Here is a 23,371-nt window from a genome sequence, read left to right on the forward strand (position 1 = left end):
TTCTATCTTTAAGAAGTTGCCCTATAATAGAGGATATGCCATAAAGTTGGAATTGTTCTGAATCTTAAATCTCTCTTTCCAAATATTGGCTATTTGTGCTAGACTTGAAGTCAACATACTTTATGTTATAAGTCAATTTCAAAAGCATTGAATAGAAAAAGGAGAAGGGCACAATTTTAAGATCTAAAACTAGAAGCCAACATCCAAGTTGGCATAGATCTATGCTATTAGGGAGCAAGATTATTTAAGAAGGTGAAAAACAAAGACAAGCAAACAAAACAATGGAATAGACTCCCTTTTCATCTCTGAAGTTTTTCTTTTTTTATTATTTAAAAGCATTTATAGACAGTTATATGGCAGAGTGAATAGAATTCTGGGCCTGTAGTCAGAAAGATCACAATATAGATCTGACCAGAAATACTTACTAGCTGTTTGATCCTGAACAAGTCATTTAACCTCTATCTCCTTCAATTTCCTCAACTTTATAAAGGGATTAATAATAAATGGCACCTATTTCCCAGGGCTATTATGAGGATAAAATGAGATAACATTTGCAAAGTGTTTTGAATACCAGGTGGTATGTAATACACTAAGTTTTTAATGAATTGTTTCCTTCCTTCTTCCCTCAATGTTTTTTTTCCTTCCTTCCCATCTCCTTCTTTATTTCCTTCTTCTCTTTTTTCTTACCTTACTAATTGTGTTCTTCTCTCTCTCTTTCCCTCCTTTCTTCCTATATAATTTTATTAACAAAAAAAACCCTACTTAAATTTTGTCAGAAAAATGGAATATATGATAAACCCACACTAATAAAACCTGTAACAAAACAGGTGATTACTCTACACTTGCATAATGTTTGTAAATATAATATATATGAGTGTATGTGTTTGTGTATATATGCATGTGCTGACATATGACAAGTCATTTTTGGTACTCAGATTTAAATAAAAAACCAGAATAATGTATTGTGATATTCTGATATATTATATATTTTATAATAATCTATTAGTATATAATGTGTGCTATATGGTGTAATTATGTATGATATATTTATATGTATAAGTTCCAATTTGTGTTTAATAGAGACAATTATAATTTGTATTATTATTGGAATAATTCTGTGATTTCACTGAAGAGTTTTCATTAATCCTGATAAAAAAAAATTGCCTCTATAAAATCAAACCAACAATGTTCTATAATTTACAGACTTGAAGAGGAACTTAAGAGTCCCAAGAAGTTCAGTAAATTGCTTATGGTTATAAAACTCATGTTTTGAATTTGGACTTGAATCTCTAAAATTCTAAGTTTGACCAATAAATAAATTTAAAAGTACCCAACAATGACCTATAAATAATTTTGAATGAAATGTGGGTATCCATCTTAAAGTTGATATAAATACATATATTCAGTAGTTTACTGATTCATTTCAGAGAGAATGTAGATTGCCTTAAGTGAGGAAATGTTCTATTTTGCAATTATACTTATCAGAATAACTTTTTTATTGTCTCATTATGTACAACTATACAAGAAATCATTTACTGTTCATTTTACAGTGTATATAATATCTTGCACCTGCTCAGGTAACTATGATAGTGATTTACAAATCAGGACAGGCTTTAAAATTACTGAACTTAGAAAATAATTCCTTGTGTCAATGTGAATAAATATCTAGATTTTGACAATGTATTTAGTCCAATAAAGTAAGATTCTTTATTCATGAATGAATTTGAAAGGTATTCAGGCAGGTATCTGAAACCAATTACTTAGAATTATTGGCTTTATTACTTTAATGCCACTTTGTCACTTTGCTGTAATCTTGTGAGTATATAACAGAAATCGAGATGGGGAGGCAGGAAGATTGGCAAAGATTAAAACAGTATTGGGAGTAATAAGTAAAAGTCAATTTCCTTTTCTATTAGAACATGTGAGCCAATTGTATGAATACAAAAGACAATTTAACTACATTCTCTCATGATTGAAGTGAATATATATTAGGTTTATAAGCATTTACAAGTTTGTATATATCAATCAATAAATATGTATTAAGTGCCTATATGTTTCAGGCACTATGTTTCGCCCTGAAGATACTGTAATGCCAGAGAAACTGAGGCAAGATGGAGATTAGAGAGTTTTTAATGATTTTTTTGAAAGAGAGAAATTTACTGGGAACAAATGGATCCATGGTTTGGTCCCAGGGCTGAATGAGGCTATTGTCTCTAAGAATCCAGCATCCAGCCAGCATCGAGCAACCAAGGCAAGTTCTCATATTTATACACACTATATTTATACTGTGTATTTATACACAGTAGCTAAACAAAAGTAGGGAGGTGGAGTCCAAACTCTGGTGAACAGGGAATCTCTAAGCAGGAACCATAAATCCTGTTCTGACAGATTGGGGAGTAGGACCATAATTTCTAATAAACTAGGAGTTAAGAAAGTGTTGGACTCCAGACAGAAAGTCCTGTCTGGAGACAGGACCAATTAGGGAAACTGAGGCAGAACAATTGAGGGAAACTGAGGCAGGACAATAAAAGAGAACTGTGGCACAACAATACAAGATCAAGAATGGAACTGTTCTTACTCAAAAGAAGTTTATATTTTAAAGTGAAACAACTGAGGCATATATAAATACATACACAAGAAATATAAAGTGAAGAAATACAAATGCAAGATAGTTAAGGATAAAGCATACCAGTAGTTGGAAGATCAGAAAAAGTTTTATGTAAAAGATGATGTTTGAACAGTAGAACGAAGGGAAAAAATTGAGAAATTTATTTAGGAGGCAGAGGTAAGGAAAGAATATGTTTCAGTCCTTGGGGAATAACTGTTTCTAAGGCACAGAGAGTGAAGATAGAATATCTTTGAGAAACAGAAAGGAGGACAGGCTAAATCAGAGTACAAGAAAGGGAAAACTGTACAACAAGGCTAGGGAAAAATTATTTGGGATAAAGAGTTTTAATAGTAAAATGAAAGTTCTTGTTTATCCTAGAATCAAGAGAGTACCACTGGGATATATAGTTTTCTAGTGACATGGTCATATTTGACAATTGGTTTAAGGAAAACCAATTGTATGCAGGATAGAAGAATGTATAGGAAGACTTGAAGGAGGGAAATTATAATCTAGGTAAGAGATATTTAGGGGCTTAATGAGTATATAGAAGGAATCAGATATATGAAATGTTGGGGAGGGCAAAATGGCGAGATTTGGCGATATTTTGGATATGTTGCCAGTAAGTGAGAAAACAAAGTTTCAAACCTGAGAGACTCTAAGAAGAGTGATATATTTAACAAAAAGATTTGGAAGAGTGCTGGGTTTATGAAGAAAGATATCAAGCCCTATTTTGGACAGATTGGAGGTGTTTCCGCTACATATAGTTTGAAATATCCAATAAGCATATGGTGATCCAGTCATCTGCATCAAGATAATTAAATCCAAAAGAAATGTCAGTAAAGAAAATACAGAGTCTAAAGAAAGCTTGCTATAAGTTCTTGGAGAACACCCACAGTTAGAGACCCTCATATTTATAATATTACCAAATGGTACTGAAAATAAGCCTCTATCAAATAGAAAGAAAAACAAGAGAATAAAGTCATGAAATTCCATGAAGGAAACAGTGTCCATTCAGGTGGAGCAAATAGTCAGTGTTATCAAATGCAGCATAAAGTCAAGTAGGTAAGAACCAAGAAATGATCATTATATTCATTATATTGGGCAATTAAGAGATCAGCATTAACTTTGGAGAGAACTGTTTCAGTTAAGTAATGAAGTCAGAAGCCAGATTATAGAGGATTGAGGAAGTGAGAAGAGAGGAAGCAGAATTAACAATATAGACAATGTTTTTCTAGAATTTGAGGATAAGAAGAGAAATATAACACAATTGGAGGGAACATTGATGTTTAGTTGAGATTTTTAAAGATTAGATGAGACGGTCATATTTCAGAGCAATAAAGAAGGAACTAATTTAGAAAAAGCTTGAAAATTGTAAAGAAAATGGGATTAATTATGGTTGTTATCTCCTGAATGGGATCAAGGACAGGTTTTGAGGGATTAGCCTTGACCAAGAAAACAGACTCCTCAGAAACTGTACAAAAAGAGGAAATAATACCAGAAAATATTGAGGAGTTCTGAAATGAAGAGACGAGGTCAGCTTAAATTGGGGGCAGGAGGAGATGTGGGAAAACTGGATAGTGAAAAAGGTAATTATAGAGAAAAATAAAATAATTGTCTTGGTACAATGAGGTTAAAGTATATATATATTTATAAGAATATGTATCTACATTATATATATGCACATACACATTTAAATGTATAAGAGATTAGGATTCATCCATCCATATATACATATTGAGGGAGACAGAGACAAAGACAGAGAACCATCACTTCCCAGGTTTAAAAAAGTGAGTGAAGTAATTATATATAAGAAAAAAATAACTATCACCAAAGTTTTAAAAATAACATAGTTTTATAGGGTTTTAGAGTTTACAAAGCAATATATTATCTAATTTCATGTTTGTAATAGCCTTGTGATATGGCATCATAGTTTATTGTCCTGTTTCTATTTTTGTTTATTTTTAATACACACTGCTTTATGAATCATATTGGGCAAGAAAAATCAGAACAAAAAACCACGAGAGAGAAAAAAAACAGAATCAGATGACATTTTCCATCCAAGGTCTATTGGGATTGCCTTAGATTACTGAAACATTGAGAAAAACCAAATCTTTCATGATTGATCATTCACATTCTTACTATTATTGTGTATAATATATTCCTGGTTCTGCCTGTTTCACTATGCATCAGTTCATGTAAATCTTTCCAGGACTTCCCAAAATCAGCTTCTTTATCATTTTTTATAGAACAATAATAGTCCATTGCCTTCATACACCACAATATTCAGCCATTCCCCAACTGATGGGCATCTACTCATTTTCCAATTCTTTGCTACCACAACAAGAGCTGTTATAAACATTTTTACACAAGTAGATCTTTTCCCTGCTTTATTACTTTCTTGGGAAACAGACCCAGTAGTTGTACTGTTGGGTCAAAGGGTGTGCTCAGTTTTATAACCCTTTAGACATAATTCCAAATGCCTCTCCAGAATGGGTGGATCATTAATGTCCCAGTTTTCCCACATCCTCTTCAACATTTATCATTATTTTTTCCTGTAATCTTAGTCAATCTGACAAGTGTAAGATGGTACCTCTGAGTTTTTAATTTGCATTTCTCTAATCAATTTCTTCATATGACTATAGATGGCTTTAATTTTGTCATCTGAAAGTTGTCTGTTCATATCCTTTGATCCATTTATTAATTGGGGAATGACTTGTATTCTACATTTTTAAAAATGAAACCTTTATCAGAAACACTGAATGTAAAAAAAAAAAAAAATTCCCAGCTTTGTACTTCCCTTTTAATCTTATTTCTTTTGGTTTTGTTTGTACAAAACTTTTTTTTTTTATTTAATGTAGTCAAAGTTGTCCATTTTGCCCTTCATAATGTTCTCTGGTTCTTTAGTCATAAATGTCTCCCTTCTCCAAAGATCTAATAGGTAAATTATCTCTTGCTCTCCTAATTTGCTTATATTTTCACGCTTTATGCCCAAATTATATACCCATTTTGACCTTATTATGGTATGTGATGGGAGATGTAGGTCTATGCCCATATTATGTAAGTTTTTTTTTTTAACTACTATAACCTGTTTTTTGAGTAAGAGTCTAAATTACATGATCTTATATGAAACATGCAAGTTTGACATGCTATTATTTTCCAAAGCATCTCCTTAGTCTAAAGTAAACATAAGCAAATATAGCTATATCTTTTTGCATCTGCCATAACAGCTGTGCATTATTTGAGTACCTTACTGCCTTTTGATTCTTCAATAGTGTCCATTGATAGTTTACCTCAATATGTTGTCATGTGTCTTTTATTAATGCCTGAACAAACATAATTTTAAAAAGCTATTTATGAAGTCCCATGCAGTGTACAGATGGCATCCTAACCTTATGCATATGTTTAAAGCTTTTCTTTTGGTTTGGAGCTTTATGGGTACAAAAACAATTCTGGAGAGAAGTGGTTTTTAAATTTTAATTTTATCAAAATAAACCAGATCTCTTGTGTATTAAACCTTTGCCAAGAATTTATTTTCTTCAAGCCAAACCCATTTGTAAAGGCCAAGGAAAAAGACTGATAAGTATGCATTCTATTATGTTGTGTTAGATTGAATTATCTTTGTTTTGGCCATATAAATTTTGTTTGCACATGGTATTGCTGTGTTTTTTTTTAATCCCATTCAAATATTTGGGTCTGTTTTCTGAATCTTTAAGGACACTTCCATGAACCTTTATTCAATGAATAATAATAACTCCAATTTAAATTATATCTTCAAATATACAAAGTGTTTTTTCTTATAATAACTCTGAGATAATTATTTCTACAGGATTTTAAATAGAACAGTCATTTTATGAATGCTTGTATATATATATATATTTATTGTTTTTGTATTAATCCAAATAAGCAAAGGAACAAATGAAATATTATTTTAGTAAGTAATACATAAAAGCTTTCCTGATATTTGATTAGATTACTTTTTCATAAAATATAATTTTATAGATATGTGTCATATTATCGTACTTTTATCAATATATTGCTTACTTACAATGAAATAGATAACTACTTGGGATTTTCATTTTATAATTCTACATTAATGCAATTTTTAATATTAATATATTTTGTTCTTATACAATATAGATTCATAAAGAGGCAACATATGACAGAGAACAAAAATAATCACAAAACCAGGAACATCTCGGTTCAAATCCCTCTTTGCATATATACTTATCTGTGTGATTCGGGGCAAGTACTTGAACTTTCAATGTTATAGGCAACTCTTTAAAATTATAAATTGATCAGAAGGTGTAACTTTCTTCCCCCTCCAACCCTCCCACCATTTGTTAGAAGGAATTTTAAATACTAATTAAATCACGTCTAGTTTTTACTTTTGTACTATAGGTATACTTTAGGTAGTATATACTTTTCTATAATATGACTGTATTTCAGCCAGATAATTGTTTGGTAATGGTGACTTTATAATTACATTTATGATCTATTTAGCATTTAGAATAAGAAGATCAATTCAATAAAATAATAATGATGACAATGTTACATGTTTCTAGACCCTTGAAATTTAAGAAGGGATTTTCCCCATAATAACTTATGAGGTAAAACATACAATAGCTTATTATTTTCAGAATCTACTAGGAAAAATAATAATAGTGGACTGTGGCCAATAGTAGTTGTTATTGTTTGATTATTCTAATCAGGAAAAAAAAAATGTGCATTTTAAAGAAAGAAGTCATTAAAGAAAGAAATGATTCTCCTGAAATATTTTGAAATAAAATTCATCTCCTCATAAGCTACCATAATTGGTATTATAAAATTAGTTTACAGTATAAAGCACACTTGAACATAGAAGGTATCTGATATATGTTTATTGAATTAAATAGAGTTGAATCTAATAGAGGTCAACTGAATTTAGTGGAGATAAATTGAACTGAATGGACCGTGTATTGAATTGAGTTGAATGAAAATTATTGGAATGGGTTTCAGAAAGCACTAATAAGAGAACGATTTATATGATTAACAGCTCCATTTTTATTTGTCACGCAGATATCACTAGAATTAACTAACTACTCACTGACTCTTGATTAATTATTTAGAGGTTTAGAAGCATACAAGAAAAGAATGTAGAAAATATTATTGTTTATGTCTTCAGTTCTTCCATGAAATATTTCAAAATGTCTGTGGTTGCTTTACAAAGTAAGCTGATGGCCTGCAAAGGGATTAAAATTTTTTTCAACTGCCTGATTCTATGTCAGCATCAATAATAGATATATTATTATGTTGATTAGTAATTTACTTGTACCATAGAATTTTACCTGATGGTTTAAATGATCTTCTGTTATATCCATATTTGACATAATATACTAGTCAACAGGAAAGAAAGAAAAGAAATAAGGGAGAAAAAGAAAGCCACAAAGCACAAGAGGAAAAAAAAAGGAAAGAAAAAAGGAGAGAGGGAGGGAGGAAAAGGGGGCAAAAAGAAGGAGGGAGAGAGGATAATTTGGGAATTTGACATTTCAAAAACTGTAACAACCACCCACAAAATCCATGTGGCCATGGGGCTAACTAGACTGAAGAATTAGATAAATAAAATGGAAGGAAATTGGAAGGGCTAAAAAGTTAATGCCAATAATGAAAACAAATAGTGCCAAATAGAAGATAAAAATTCTTCAAGTGCAAAAGGTTCTTTTTTCCCCAGATAAACAGTTTTTTTTTTTGATCCTTCTGATTTGATCAGAGATTGATTTTTCATCTTTTATTATATTAATTTAAAAAATCTATATTTATAATAATTTTGGCTTGGGAAGAATCAATATAAAGTAGAATATCAGGGTACTGGCCAATTTATCATATTTAGTTTTAGTCCATGCTTAAAATGTAGCTTAGTTTGAATTAATGTTTTTAATATATTAATTTTTTCTTATATAATAGCTATTAAATTTTCCAAATATATGCAAAGATAGTTTTCAACATTAACCTTTGCAAAACCCTACGTTTCAAATTTTTCCCTTTCTCTCTCCCTTTCTTCCCTTAGACAGCAAGTAATCCAGTATAAGTTAAACATGTGCAACTCTTCTAAACATGAATTTTTCAACAGAAACACTATTATTTTTAATCCATAATGTGATGAGATTTTACCTAATCTCCACTGTTATCACTTCACAATTGATGAAATAAAATACCTTCTTAGATAAAGCACAGTTTCATCCATATCACATGGTTGTTGTGAGTTTTCTTTTGTAAATGTTAAAGTGCTATATAAGTGTGGATTATTATTATTACCATTATGTATGCAGGATCATAGATTTGGAATGTACTAAAAATAATATCTACATAGCTCATATCACATGAAATACAGAATAGATATCTTTTATCCCTAAAGAGCTTCAATCCTTACTGATTTCCTAAAGAACCTTCTTCTGGTTCTTATTTCCTATTATCACAGAGAAATATTAATATATATCCATTACATATATATAAATCCATTTAGGACCTAAGTCTTTTAAGAAATATAGCATGTAGAATTATATAATTTTATTGTGGAAAAATACATCAGGGTTCATTCTTCCAACTTCTTTTTTTTTATAATTAAGAAGCTGGGATCCAGAGAGGCTAGATGATTCACCCAAGGATATATTGATAGGGTAGCACTGAAAATAAAATTCAAAATTCTTCATTCCCTAACTTTAACCAAAGTGTACTGCTTGATCTAAAAGAGTTACAAATGACTACCCTAATTAATTATTAATTATTTTTTGGAGCGCTGAGTAGATTTACATAACCTATAATTTGCATGATCTACATACATATCTACATATCTATCCCTATCTTTTTTATCCATTTGAAAAAAGGTCTTACCAGAGTCCCAGAAGAGTTATTTAGTAATACAGATTAACTCATAATGTATACCAAATGTATTTTAAAATTTCCTTCTTGAAAAGCTTCTTGAAGGTGTTTATTGAAACCTACTCCTAATTTATAGTTTATTGAGAGTTCATTAAATTATTTGAATGAGAAGGATAATATTGACCTTTGTCTTTCTACTGACTTCTTTTTGTAGTGTTAGCACAATACTATAATATGCTTTGTAGATTTGATTTTCTTGTTCATCTTCTAAATTGAAATATCACATGTGGAAATATCTTTAACAGAAAAATTAAATGAAAAAATGTAGGAAAAACATATATGTTTATGTGGATATAAATCTTTATCTGGTTATTGTGAGCATGAAATTATGTTGGGGTTAAGAAAAGGACAAATTCAACATAAAATTCATTCAAACAGTAAAAATCTGACAAAATAATTATAATAGAGTATTTCTGAGCAAGTTGATTAAAGTGGAAATTTGATATGTAGAGAAAACTACTCACCCCACTCTGCCACACTGAACCATTTTTATGTACCCAAGAAAGTAATTTTAAGTAGTTCAAGAATTCGATTTTATGATCAAAAAGGCAATAGAATTTTAAAATATGTAAACCACTAAATTAACGATGGACATAATTATATGCTATAATTTAGGGGTAAAGGATGCTGTCTTTTGGAATTTTCAGAGTAATATTTAAATTTTTTGTAAATAATTATCTACATTAATTAAACATTTTTTAAAGTTACTTATTTTAATATCAAGAAAAGATGATGGTTATAAAAACAGAGCAATATTAAAATAGTGAAAAAAATAAATAAGACAGTACTGGAGCTTATGTGAAGAACAAGGTTTCTTAGCAACCTAAGTGAAAATTCTAGCCATGTGATAAAAGCAATGCAATTTCCTACTTTTATTCAGTTACTGGGCAGATTGTAGTCTTTTGGCTAATATCAAGTAGAATTGAAGGGAAGTCAAAACTTTCAATAGTTTTTTTGTAACATAATGTATATGTAACAAATTATATTTGTAGCATAACTTTTAATGAAAAAATAATTTTTGTTTCAATGGTAAAAAAAATTATTTTTTCAGTAAAAGTTATGTTACAAATACCAGTTGTCTGCATCAGAAGTTATAAAAAGCTAAAACTAAAATCTTCTCTCCTTTTCCAAATCCCACTAGTATTATAAGATTGGGTTCCTAGAAGACAAAAGAATATTTATTCCATTAGAGAATTTTCAATATAGAGAATTTGTGTTACATACATATGTCTAAAACTAACCACATTATGCAAAAGTATGCAATAAATCACAGAAAGATCAAAGAGAGGTGTAGGGGATGCACTTAAGGACACAAAAATCAAAAATCAATGCCACATAAAAAATAGGGGCATATATATATATATATAAGTTTGTATGGAATATAGTTAAGAAATGAATGTATTACAATAAATTGTGATAACACCCCAGACTACATAGAGAATGGTATAGAGGAAAACCTTCTTCTACTTACAGGTTCTACCATGACAGAAGATATAAATATAGCATTTTGCCTTTTAAAAAAACCTTGAAGTTTACTTGTAAAAGTAGGTATATGAAGAGCTTTATGGATTTTTATGAAGTGACATGATGGTCTGCATTTTCAGTTTTTCTCACTGATGAAATCCTCTATCAGCAAACTTGAGAAATTATTGTGTTCAGATTGTTCCCTAATAAATCAAGCACACTGGAACAAATTTTTTCAAAACAAAACTGTATTATGACTTCCATCCGGGGTGTTTTTCATGTGTTACCAATAAACTAACCAGAGTTAATTAGCTTTGAGAAAAGAAAAGAATTCTTTTCTCAAAGAATATCTTCTAATGTTATGTGGTGGAATGGTTGATACAAAACCAATCCTTGCTCAAGTCTGGGACATAATCTCCTTTTGCACCCACTCTCTGGCATGAGTGTGATTAAATTTGTTGGGCACACATAGAAAAGGGAAACAGCTCTTTCTTGGTAGAATAACATTTTTCCCCTTTTGTTGAGTCTCATAAATTTCCCCTGAGGAGTAGACCTCCATTAGGATTTAAAAATCAATACTTGTAGCATTTTAAAAATTCCTGTCTTCAGTGTGTCTGGTCTGGCTTCAGAATGTGTTTTACTTTCTGTGTAGGATGGGATCCTATTTCATCCAGTATCTCAAAGTACTGCATTTCTCTAAAATTTATTAAAAACTTGTTCAACATTAGTTTATACTTTGATTGATTCAATAGAAGTGGCTTAGACTTGTTCACATCTAGTTCATGAATATGAATGATTCTTTAACTCAATCCAATAGAGATTCTCATATGATAATGTCTCAGACCTGCCACTAGCTGATATGTGAATATAGAGAAGTCATTTATTTTAACTCTCTGGGCTTTACATTCCTCATTTGTAAAATGGGAGAATTGAACTAGATGGTATTGAAGGTTCCTTCCTATAACAAAGTTCGATGAGTCACTCATTTCCACAATTTTGTGTGTTTTTTTTCCTTTGTTAAATGGTAAGTATTTTTTGAAGGCAGGAACAATGCCTTGTATCATTTCTGAATACTAATGAATCAATCAATAATCATTTATTAAGCACTGAGTGTTCCAGGAATTATGCTAAACACTAGGAATATAAAAACAGTGCAAAATAGTAGGTGTCCAATATATATCTAATGAATTGAATAGAGGAGATTTAAAGCACATGATACAATGATGCTGAATATTTCTCCGGCTGGCTTTATAAGTGAGGAAGAGTATTTTGACTGAAAAGAAAAGCATAAAGAAGTTCAGTTGGTACCATATCTGTTTAAATTTATGATATTCTCTATAGAAGGACAAGAATATTCTGTAGCACAACTCCTGGTATGATCAAAAGAATCAAAACCAGGCACACTTTCAGTTATTATTTATCCAAGAAGTTTCTCTACTACTCAGACCAGTATGCTTTCTTGTCTTTTTTCAACTCTTAATACAAACTATACGAATCAAAAAGAATTAAGATTTCTCAGAAATTGCTACATTACTTTTCAACAACACTCTCTTAAGAGTCCATGAAGACATATACATGTGTACACATATGAGCACATATATGTAAAAGATCCATGTATATGTAGACGTGTGTAAGTGTTCACCTAAATATATGCATGTATATTTTGATATGTACACAGTGGTAAAATGTTTTTAATTATCCTTTGTTTTAATTCACAATTAGCTTTTAGTGTTTAGAAAACTTATTTGTTATGCTTCCTATCAGTCACTTGCCTCTCTGTATGTACAAATGGCATAATTGGTTGAGTATATTTTTCCCATAGAAAGGGAGGGGATAATATCTGGACTTGTGATTTTATTGATGATGTGAATTCTGAGGGTGAGTAAACTTTATCTACCAATGCATATCAAAATTGATTGTTTGAGAATGACCTGGAGGACTTAAGTCATCAGTTTCATAGAGCATCACAGCAGTAATTGTAAGAAGTAGGACTTGAACACAAGTCTTCTTGGTTTCCTATACCAAAGATAAAAATAAAGTTTGTATTGTTTAAATATCATTCAAAAAGCACAGAGAGATGTTTGTTATAAATTTTAATAGCTACACATTATAGAGGAATTAAGAGATGAAGAAATCAAGGTGAAAATGTCAGATTGTACTCTGAATAAAAAAATCCTTTTAAAGTTTAAAATTGTGCTATACACCTCACTTATTAAAAACATATATCTGGACATAATACTAGAAGAGAGATAAAAGAGCTAGAAAATAGATACAGCTGTTAGACAAGCCCACAAGACCAACAGCTCAGTTTTTTGAATATCCAAATATCCAATTTATGCCTATTATGCACCCATCCTGTAGATTTAGGACCTAGACATAGATTACCTTGCCATCATGAGCAAAAATAATTAGCAGCTTGTTGTGTTTTTTTTTCCTTAATTGCAGATGGCATTAGCAGATTTACTCATGTCTCCTAGAGTTCCTCTGTTTTTGCTCATTGCATGGCATTGTTTATAACTGCTCATAAAGTTGTTTGGCTTCATAACTTGTTCATGGATCTGCCAAATATCTCCTAGCCAACCTGTTTATCTAAAAGAAAACATTCTTTGTATATAATTTGAAACAGATTTTAGGCCATTTTTAGTAACTATCTTTAAGAAGATTTTAGAATATTTTAAGAGTGTGATATTGTGTGAATAATCTTTCATGTAAGAAGTTGTATCTTTGTTTCCTGAAGCTTCTGTTTATACATAAAGAAAACTGCCAAAATGGCATGTGTTAATGATCCAGCTGAAAGAATGTGATATCTTTAAGATATTAAGCTTCATAAAATAAAGAGATTATTGGAGAAATTATTAGAGAAACTGAGTGTAAGTTCTGTCTAAATTGTATTAGCTGTGAAATCTTGGAAAAGTCCCTTACCTATTCAGTATTCTAAGATGATAAGCATTCTAAGACTATAATTTTCTTTTTTTGTTGTTAAAGCTTTTTATTCATAAAGCATATCCTGCTGCAAATTTTCCCTTTTCCGCCCATCCCCTCCCCACCTGGCAAGAAGTCCAATATATGTCAAGTATGCCAAAATACATGACAGATCCAATATGTGTATACATATTCACATAGCTATCTGGTTGCGCAAGAAAAATCAGATCAAGAAGGAAGAAAAAGAAAAACTGAGAAAAAAGAAACAAAATGCAATTAAATAACAGAAAGAGTGAGAATGCTATGCTGTGTTCCACCCTCTCTTCCCATGGTTCTCTCTCTGGGTGTAGATGGTTCTCTTTATCGCTGCACAAGTGGAACTGGTCCAAATCATCTCAATGTTGAAGAAAGCCACGTCTGTCAGAATTGATCATCATATAGTCTTGTTGTTGCTTTGTATAATGATCTTCTGGTTTCACTTTGCGTCAGTTCCTGTAGGTCTCTCCAAGTCTCTCTGAAATCATCCTGCTGGTCATTTCTTACAGAACAATAGTATCCCATAGCATTCATATACCATAATTTATTTGACCATTCTTCATTTGATGGGCACCCACTCATTTTCCAGTTTCTTGCCATTACAAAGAGGGCTGCCACAAACATTTGTGCATGTGGGTCCTTTTCCCTCCTTTAAGATCTCTTTGAGATATAATACCAGTAGAAGCACTACTAGATCAAAGGATATGCACAGTTTGATAACTTTTTGAGCATAATTCCAAATTGCTCTCCAGAATGGATGGATCCTTTCACAGTTCCACCAACAATGTATCAGTGTCCCAGTTTTCCCACATCCCCTCCAACATTCATTATTATCTTTTCCTGTCATCTTAGCCAATCTGACAAGTATGTAGTGGTATCTCAAAGTTGTCTTGATTTGCATTTCTCTGATCAATAGTGATTTGGAGCACCTTTTCCTGTGGTTACAAATAGTTTCAATTTTGTCATCTGAAAATTGTTCATATCCTTTGACTATTTATCAATTGGAGAATACCTTAAACTATTATAAATTTGAGCCAATTCCCTATATATTTTAGAAATGAGGCTTTTATCAGATCCTTTGTATGTAAAAATGTTTTCCCAGTTTTTGTATAGGTTTCATAAACTGCCAAGAAAAAAGTGTACTCTTTTGTCTCCATTTAATTTTCTCCAAAGATCTAGTATATCTAATTTTTCTAGTATTCTATTTATTTTTTAACTTCTTTCTCATTTATTTTATGGTTTAATTTATCTAGTTCTATTAGAGCAAGGTTGAGATCTCCCACTATTATAGTTTAGCTGTCTATTTCTTTTTGCACTCTCTTAACTACTCTTTTAGGCAGTTAGATGCTACACCACTTGGTGCATATATGTTTAATATTGGTATTGCTTCATTATCTATGGTACCCTTTAACAAGATATAATTTCCTTCCTTATTCTTTTAATCAGATCAACTTTTGCTTTCCCTTGATCTGAGATCAGGATGGCTACCCCTGCTAATATTCTTTCTTTGGGCAAATCTGATGAGAGTAAGATTTACATAATATTCATCAGCTTTCTTTCCTTCAATTATAATATGTTTTCTTCGTCTCTTCCTGAGATGTAATTTCCCTCATTTTGCCTCCACTTTCCCTTTTTTTTCTGTTCAATCCCCTTTCCACCTCTAGTTTCTTTTTTATATTATAACAGTAAAATCAGATTATACATGTACTCTGTTATGGATATACAGAAATACAATTATCAAGAGTTTTTTTTTTTTTTCTTTTTACCTTTTTGTAGTTCTCGTGAATTCTATATTTGGAGGTCAAATTTTTTTGTTTAACTCTGGTCTTTTCATCAAAAATATATGACATTTACCAGTTTCATTGAATGTCCATCTTCTTCCCTGAAAGAAAATGCTCAGTTTAGCAGGATAATTTATTCTTGGATGCATTCCAAGATCCTTTGCTTTTCAGAATATCAGATTCCAAGCCCTTTGATCCTTTAAAGTGGAAGCTGCTAGGTGCTGAGTAATCCTTATTATGCCTCCTCATTATTTGAATTGTTTCTCTCTGGCTGTTTGTAATATCTTTTCCTTGGTCTGATAGTTCTCAAATTTAGCCACAATATTCCTTGGGGTCTTAATTTTGGGGTCTCTTTCTGGAGGCATTTGGTGGATTTTTTTAATGGTCATTTTACCTTCTGTTTCTATGATATCAGGACAGTTCTCTTTTTAATTTTTTTTTTATTTTGAAAATAATTTCTTTACAACATTATCCCTTGCACTCACTTCTTTTCCGACTTTATCCCTCCCTCCCTCCACCCCGTCCCCTAGATGACAAGCAGTCCTATATATGTTGAATATGTCACAGTCTATCCTAGATACAATATATGTGTGCAGAACTGAACAGTTCTCTTGTTGCACAGGAAGAATTGGATTCAGATGGTAAAAATAGCCTGGGAAGAAAAACAAAAGTGCAAACAGTTTACATTCATTTCCCAGTGTTCTTTCTTTGTGTGTAGCTGCTTCTGTTCATCATTGATCAATTGAAACTGAATTAGATCTTCTCTTTGTCAAAGAAATCCACCTCTGTCAGAATGCATCCTCATAGAGTATCATTGTTGAAGTATATAATGATCTCCTGGTTCTGCTCATTTCATTTAGCATCAGTTCATGTAAGTCTCTCCGAGCCTCTTTGTATTCATCCAGCTGGTCATTTCTTACAGAACAATAATATTCTGTAACATTCATATATCACAATTTACCCAGCCATTCTCCAATTGATGGGCATCCATTCATTTTCCAGTTTCTAGCCACCATAAAAAGGGATGCCACAAACATTTTGGCACATACAGGTCCTTTTCCCTTCTTTAGTATCTCTTTGGGGTATAAGCCCAGTAGTAGCACTGCTGGATCAAAGGGTATGCACAGTTTGATAACTTTTTGGGCATAATTCCAGATTGCTCTCCAGAATGGTTGGATTCATTCACAACTCCATCAACAATGCATCAGTGTCCCAGTTTTCCCGCATCCCCTCCAACATTATTTTTTCCTGTCATCTTAGCCAATCTGACAGGTGTGTTGTGGTATCTCAGAGTTGTCTTAATTTGCATTTCTCTGGTCAATAGTGGTTTGGAACACTCTTTGATGTGAGTGGAAATAGTTTCAATTTCATCACCTGAAAATTGTCTGTTCATATCCTTTGACCATTTATCAACTGAAGAATGGTTTGAATTCTTATAAATTAGAGTCAATTCTCTATATATTTTGGAAATGAGGCCTTTATCAGAACCTTTACCTGTGAAAATGTTTTCCCAGTTTGTTGCTTCTCTTCTAATCTTGTTTGCATTAGTTTTGTTTGTACAAAAGCTTTTTAATTTGATATAATCAAAATTTTCTATTTTGTGATCAATAATGATCTCTAGTTCATCTTTGGGCACAAATTTCTTATCAGGACAGTTCTCTTTGATGATTTCCTGAAAGATGGTATCTAGGCTTTTTTTTTTTTTTTTTTCATCATGTATTTGAGGAAGTCCAAAAATCCTTAGATTGTCTGTCCTAGATGTATTTTCCAGGTCAAGTTGTTTTCCCTATTAGGTATTTTGCATTTTATTTTTCTATTTTTTGATTTTGCTTGACTGATTCCTATTGTTTTGTTGAGCCATATTTCCGTTTTTCAGTTCTGAATTTTAGTGTGTTATTTTCTTCATTTTTTTTTAACTTCTTTTTGTATTTATCCAATTGAATTTTTGAATGAGTTGTTTTGTTCTATGGAATTTTTTTCCATTTCACAAATTCTGGTTTTTAATAAATTATTTTCTTTTCTCTTTCACAAATTCTGTTTTTCTGGGAGTTGTTTTCTTTTTCCAGTTTATCGAATCTATCTTTTAATGAGTTATATAATTTTTTCCACTTCACTGTGTCTATTTTGTGTTGCCTTTTCCAAACTCTCTTGCAAAGCTCTCATTTCATTTCCCCATTTCTTTCTAGCTCTCTTTTAAGATCTTTTTTAAATTCTTCTAGGAGAGCCTTGTGTGATGGGGATCAGATTATATCACCTTTTGGAGCTTCATCTGGAGACGATCTGTCTTTAGTCTCCTCAGGGCTTGAAATCTATTCTTCTCTTTCACTATAAAAGCTGTCAATTGTTAGAGTACACTTTACTTTTTTATTCTTTTTTTTAAGTTAAGTTAAGGTCTGCCTTTTTGGTGGGGGGAGGGGAAAAGAGAGGGGGAGAGAGGTTTTCCAAGCAACTACAGCTGTGTTGGATCAGTACTGATTCACCCCTGGTGCTGGGTCTGTCATGTGGAGCCTGCAATGCTGGTGGAATCAGCAATGCCTCAAGGCTCTGTGCTGTCTGTATTGGTGTTTGTGGTTGGGTTCTGCACTGCCACCCTGAGACTGCATTGCTTTGGGACTCTGAGGTGATTATGCTGTCCTTTGTGGTCAGCTGCCCCAAACCTCGCTATCTCTCTCCTGCTTTTCATTAAAACAGACCTTCTCTGGTCTGCTTCCTCCTGCAAACTCTCGGCTCAAAGGAGGTCACACCGCCACATTGAGACTGCTCTGCCCCAGAGCTCTGTTCTGTCTACGGTTGTGGCCAGCTGTTTGTGTTTTGCTGCCTCTCTTCAGTTTCTGATTGAAACAGATCTCTTCTGGTCTGTTTCCTCCCTTAAATTCTCTGCCCTGGGTATCTGAGCTGTCTTTGCTGGTGTTTGTACTGGTTGCCCTGGCTGCCTCCCTCCCTTTTCCAATTGAAACAGATCTTTTTTGGCAATCTTTGAAATTATCTTCTGCTGATAATTTGTTGCACTCCCAATATTTGTGGGTTCTGCCCATCCAGAGCTAATGCAGAGGCTGGATTTCATAATTATTGTGAGGGTTGTAAAGAAGGTCAGAGAGAAACATATGTTGTCTCTGCCATCTTGGCTCCCTAAGACTATGATTTTCAAACAAAGTGACAAGTTGCATTGGTAAGGAGAGTTTTCTTAACCAAAGAGCCCCCTAAGATAATTTTAAAAAGGAAACAGGTCCAGTTCCTATCTCATTAGAGAAATAAGGGAAACAAAATTAAAATGCATAGTGATCTTCTTCAAATAATATCTGAATTTTTTACAATCTCGAGTTTTTTACCTATACCTTAAGTTTGAGTGAAAGTCTGCAATTGGAGAAAATAGGGTTGAGACTATTTGAAAGAAAACATGGTAACTTCTGACTACATTGTCAATTCTGAAACCATGTTAAAAACAAAGAGGAATAGTATTTTCTGTGGGTAGGACCTCAGCCAAACTGACACCTATTGAGGGCCTTAGCTTAAAAAGGCCAAAGTCTCCCATATCATCCAGGGTCATCTCCAATTGTCTTGATCTTGCCACTGGACTCAAATAGCTTTGGAGGGGAAAGTGAGGTAGGTGACCTATCATAGCCCTCCCTCACTTATAATCAATTCACTTTCATGTCATGGAATCACCTCCCTGATATCATGGTCCTCTTCTAGAATGAAGGACAAACAACAAGGATTTCTGATGAGAATCTAAGTTTGGCTTATTTATCGATCATTTGATGATTTATTTCTTTTTATTATATTTACATGCTATATCTTTGTTCATATCTTTTTATATACACATACATATGTGTGCATATATAAGTGTGTATATCCATCTATCTATCTATCTATCTATATGTGTGCATATTCCTTTATAAGTGTTTATAATTGGGGGGGGGAGGTATTGGCCTGTCTTTGCCCTTAGATTGTCTACTTCCTGAAGAAACTTCTTTTGGAACTCTTCATAGCTTTTAGTAATAATGTTCTAGCCCCCTAAATATTATTTGCAAACATTAGCTGAAGATTTGAATTTTGTTTGCAAATTCCAAAATATTATTGTGTGATTGGTGGTCCATTGATGGTTTTATAAGACTCTATGAAAATTCCCCAGAACTTGGTTAGTAGTTTATACTATAAAGTAAGAAATGAAAAGTCTCATTTCCATGTTTCAGGACATTCATTCACTGACCCATATTAACTAAATTAGAAATTATGAAATTACCTGAAAGTATTTTTGAAACATGTTATAAATGAATAAAAATTTCTCCATTACCTCATTTTTACTCAATAATAATTATGTCCATTAATTCTATATACTGTCTTACTCCATAAGCAACCTGTATTTTAAATTTGATTTCAATCATTACTCAAGTAATCAAAAAAAGGCCAGTCATCTAATTAACTTTTGAATAACTCTAGAAGCATATTAGTAAATATTATTCATACAAATGCTCAGTTGAAAGAAGAATAGTTTGATACCCAATTCATGATACCTCACTGAATGCCCCAGCTTTACACCTAATTTGAAAGATCTTTTATTTATAACAGAGATATTATGAAAAAAAAAAACTTTTGTTTTTAAATACTAAATTCAAAATCTTAGCCTTATGCTGACTTTCTCTCTATATCTAAGGTATGCTTTGGAATCTTATTCTAATATGCTCATTACTCTTTAGTCAAATATATAAAGTAATAATGTAGAAATATATCTAAGGAGTCCAGCCATCTTAGACACTTTTACTATTGTTTCCCCTGAAAAATTTATCAAAAAGAAATGATATCTGTAGTAAGCTGGCATGAACAGATTTACAGCTGCCAAAAATTCTTGGGGAATTCAGATTCTTGAAATCTATTTTCATGACTGTTTCTGTCTCTTTAGAAAACTCTAACCAAGGAATTGGTATGTAAGTTTTTTGGATTTTACTTTGGATAATTCTCTATTAATTTCCATAAATAGCCGCCTTCTGAAAAAGAGAGGATATGATTTTATTTTTATATCTCTGCTTGATGGTAGATAATACTAGAAAACATTAAAACCTTAAAATTTCCATTAAGGAATTGGTAAATAGAACCTTAAAAAGTAGAATGAATCCAAAAGGCCCACTAAGAATTGTAACCAATGGAGGAAAAAAAGCAAGGTTATCAGAGCACCTGAACTATGCACAAAAATAAGCAACTTAAGAAGAACAGAGAAGAACATCTTTTCTTCATACCCATCTCTGATGAGCTGTTTTATTCAATAGTGGTTATGAATACCCAATGTGTTCATATGTCTTATAGAACAATATAATTCAATGTAGGACATTTTTATATTTTCAGCAATAGAGAACAATTGTAATTTGAAATATTAAATTTACACCCCACCTCCCCTTTAATTCAGTGCAGGAGTTTACACACAGTAGGTGCTGAATTCATGTTTATTTAACTAAAATAAATTTACATTTTATGCATATATAATTTTATTTCAAAATTCATAAGTGATATAAGAGAAGGGGATCATAAATTTAGAGCTAAAAAAAGATGCTAGTCCAACTTTCTTATTTTATGACTCAGGAAATTAAGGCAGATAGGTAAAGCTATCCATCATTATATAACTGGTAAGTAATAAAGTCAGGATTTGATCCCAAATCCTCTGATTCTGTTCTTTTAAAATATACTAACAATATTAATAATCAAGGCAGCTCATTCCTTTATTGAAATTTGCAGTCTTCAAAGTGCTTTCATTATTATAATTCTATGTGGCAAAGAGAATAAGTAGCCATTTTCTAAGTAGTTAAGTATTTTTTTTTCCTCCTGACATATGTTGAAGATGCAGCTTGCTAGTTAGCATGGAACCTTTTAAATTGTTGCTAACTAAAATAGAGATCAGATTTTTTTTTTTTGGGGGGGGGAGGAGGGCGGCGGTGCAGTACTTTATTTTCTCTCTCTCTCTCTCTTTTTTTTTTTTTGATGGTATGTTCTTTTTCCAAATATATACAAGGATTGTTTTCAACATCCACATTTACAAAATTTTACGTTCCAAATTTTTATCCCTCTTTCCCTCCCTTTCCTCTTCCCTAGACAGCAAGTAATCTGATACAGGTTAAACATGTGCAATTCTTCTAAATATCTCTCTATATTTGTCATGTTGCGCAAGAAAAGTTAGATCAAAAGGAAAAAAAGAGAAAGAAAGAAAAAACAAGTAAACCAACAATAATAACAACAACAAAGGTGAAAATACTCTGCTTTGATCCACATTCAGTCTTATGGTTCTCTCTCTGGATGTGGATGGCACTTTCCATCCTAAGTCTAAAATAGAGACCATATTTTAAAAGAAGTGTTCTCATTCCCTAAGTAGGACAAAACTCTGCAGAGATAAGGTGGTAAATAATAATTATTATAAGTGATAATAATAAAAGTAATCATTTATGTACTGTTTATAGTTTACAAAATATTATATATATATATATATTTTATCTCTTTTGGTCCACATAACAAACCTGAAAGGTAACAGTATAATATCCACTCCATAGATGGGAAAATGGAGACAGAGAGAAATGAAATGATCTGCTTATAGTCACATAGCTAGTAAATGATTGACAACAAATTTAAACTCAGTTCTTCCTTAGTTCAAGTGAAATATACTACCTAGCTGCTTGTGTGGGCAGGAGTAATAGAATAAGCATAAACTTATCTGTATAGAGACAGTTGCTTTGCTTCATTAATTCATTCATTTGTTTATTCATTTGTTCTTTTTGTTTAAGACATGTTGAGGCAGAGAATAGAAGTGAAGGAACAGCTAGTGTCTGAGCAGTCACTGTCTTGGCAAACACTTCTACATCTTAGGAGAAAATTCCTCATCAATAAGCATCAAGAAAGACACACAGATCATTGCTAGAAAGTTCTGTTTAAGAGAATAGATAGCAGATGATTATTCAGGCCTACTCTTTCTTCCTACTCATCATCTAGGAGAATTAAATCTGGACCCTACCTATATTTTAAACTTTATTTATAACCCTATTTTATTCATATATGAAGTCAGCATAAGACAAAAGTGTGTTCAATAACAGCAATTCAAGATCTCTTTGCATTTCATTACTGGGAATGGAATATATATAAGAGACCAGTGGATTAAAGCACATAGGGAGAGAATGAGAGAGAGAAAATAGACTCTTTCAGAAACTACCAGGCTCTGTCCTGGCTTGGAGCTCTATAGCTAGGTAAAAGTGATTTATAATTTATAACTATCCAAAACAGAACAAATAAATGAATATGAATGAAAATATAGCAGTTATCTGTCTGTTGTGAGCTGCCAATTTGGGTTATAAAATATTCCCCATTATTCTACTCCATGCATGTTCAAGTACAACTCTCTCCAAAGTGGGGGGTAGAAGTTAAGGATGGAGACTTAGAAAACCATATTTCAAAGGAAGGAGAAAATGGATGGTTGGAAATAGTGGAAACTCCCACATTTAGAAAGTGGGAGTCAAAGGAAGATGAAATAAGAATACTAATCCATTCCATCCTGCAGCAAGCAGCAAAATTTTATCTCACTTTTTACAACCTTTCATAGGCCACAGTTATATTTAAATGAGGAAATTGGGGCTCAGAGGAGTTAACTGATTAGTCACACAGCTAATTGTTG

General features: G+C 32.0%; 1 protein-coding gene across 2 annotated transcripts in view; it reads left to right on the plus strand.

Annotated features, from left to right (window-relative positions):
- The window catches only part of CADM2 (cell adhesion molecule 2), a 1,468,479-nt gene that overhangs the window by 741,761 nt on the left and 703,347 nt on the right, over positions 1-23,371 (plus strand). The window lies entirely within an intron of this gene.

Source organism: Antechinus flavipes, chromosome 3 (genome assembly GCF_016432865.1).
Source record: "Antechinus flavipes isolate AdamAnt ecotype Samford, QLD, Australia chromosome 3, AdamAnt_v2, whole genome shotgun sequence".
Lineage (NCBI taxonomy): Eukaryota > Metazoa > Chordata > Mammalia > Dasyuromorphia > Dasyuridae > Antechinus > Antechinus flavipes.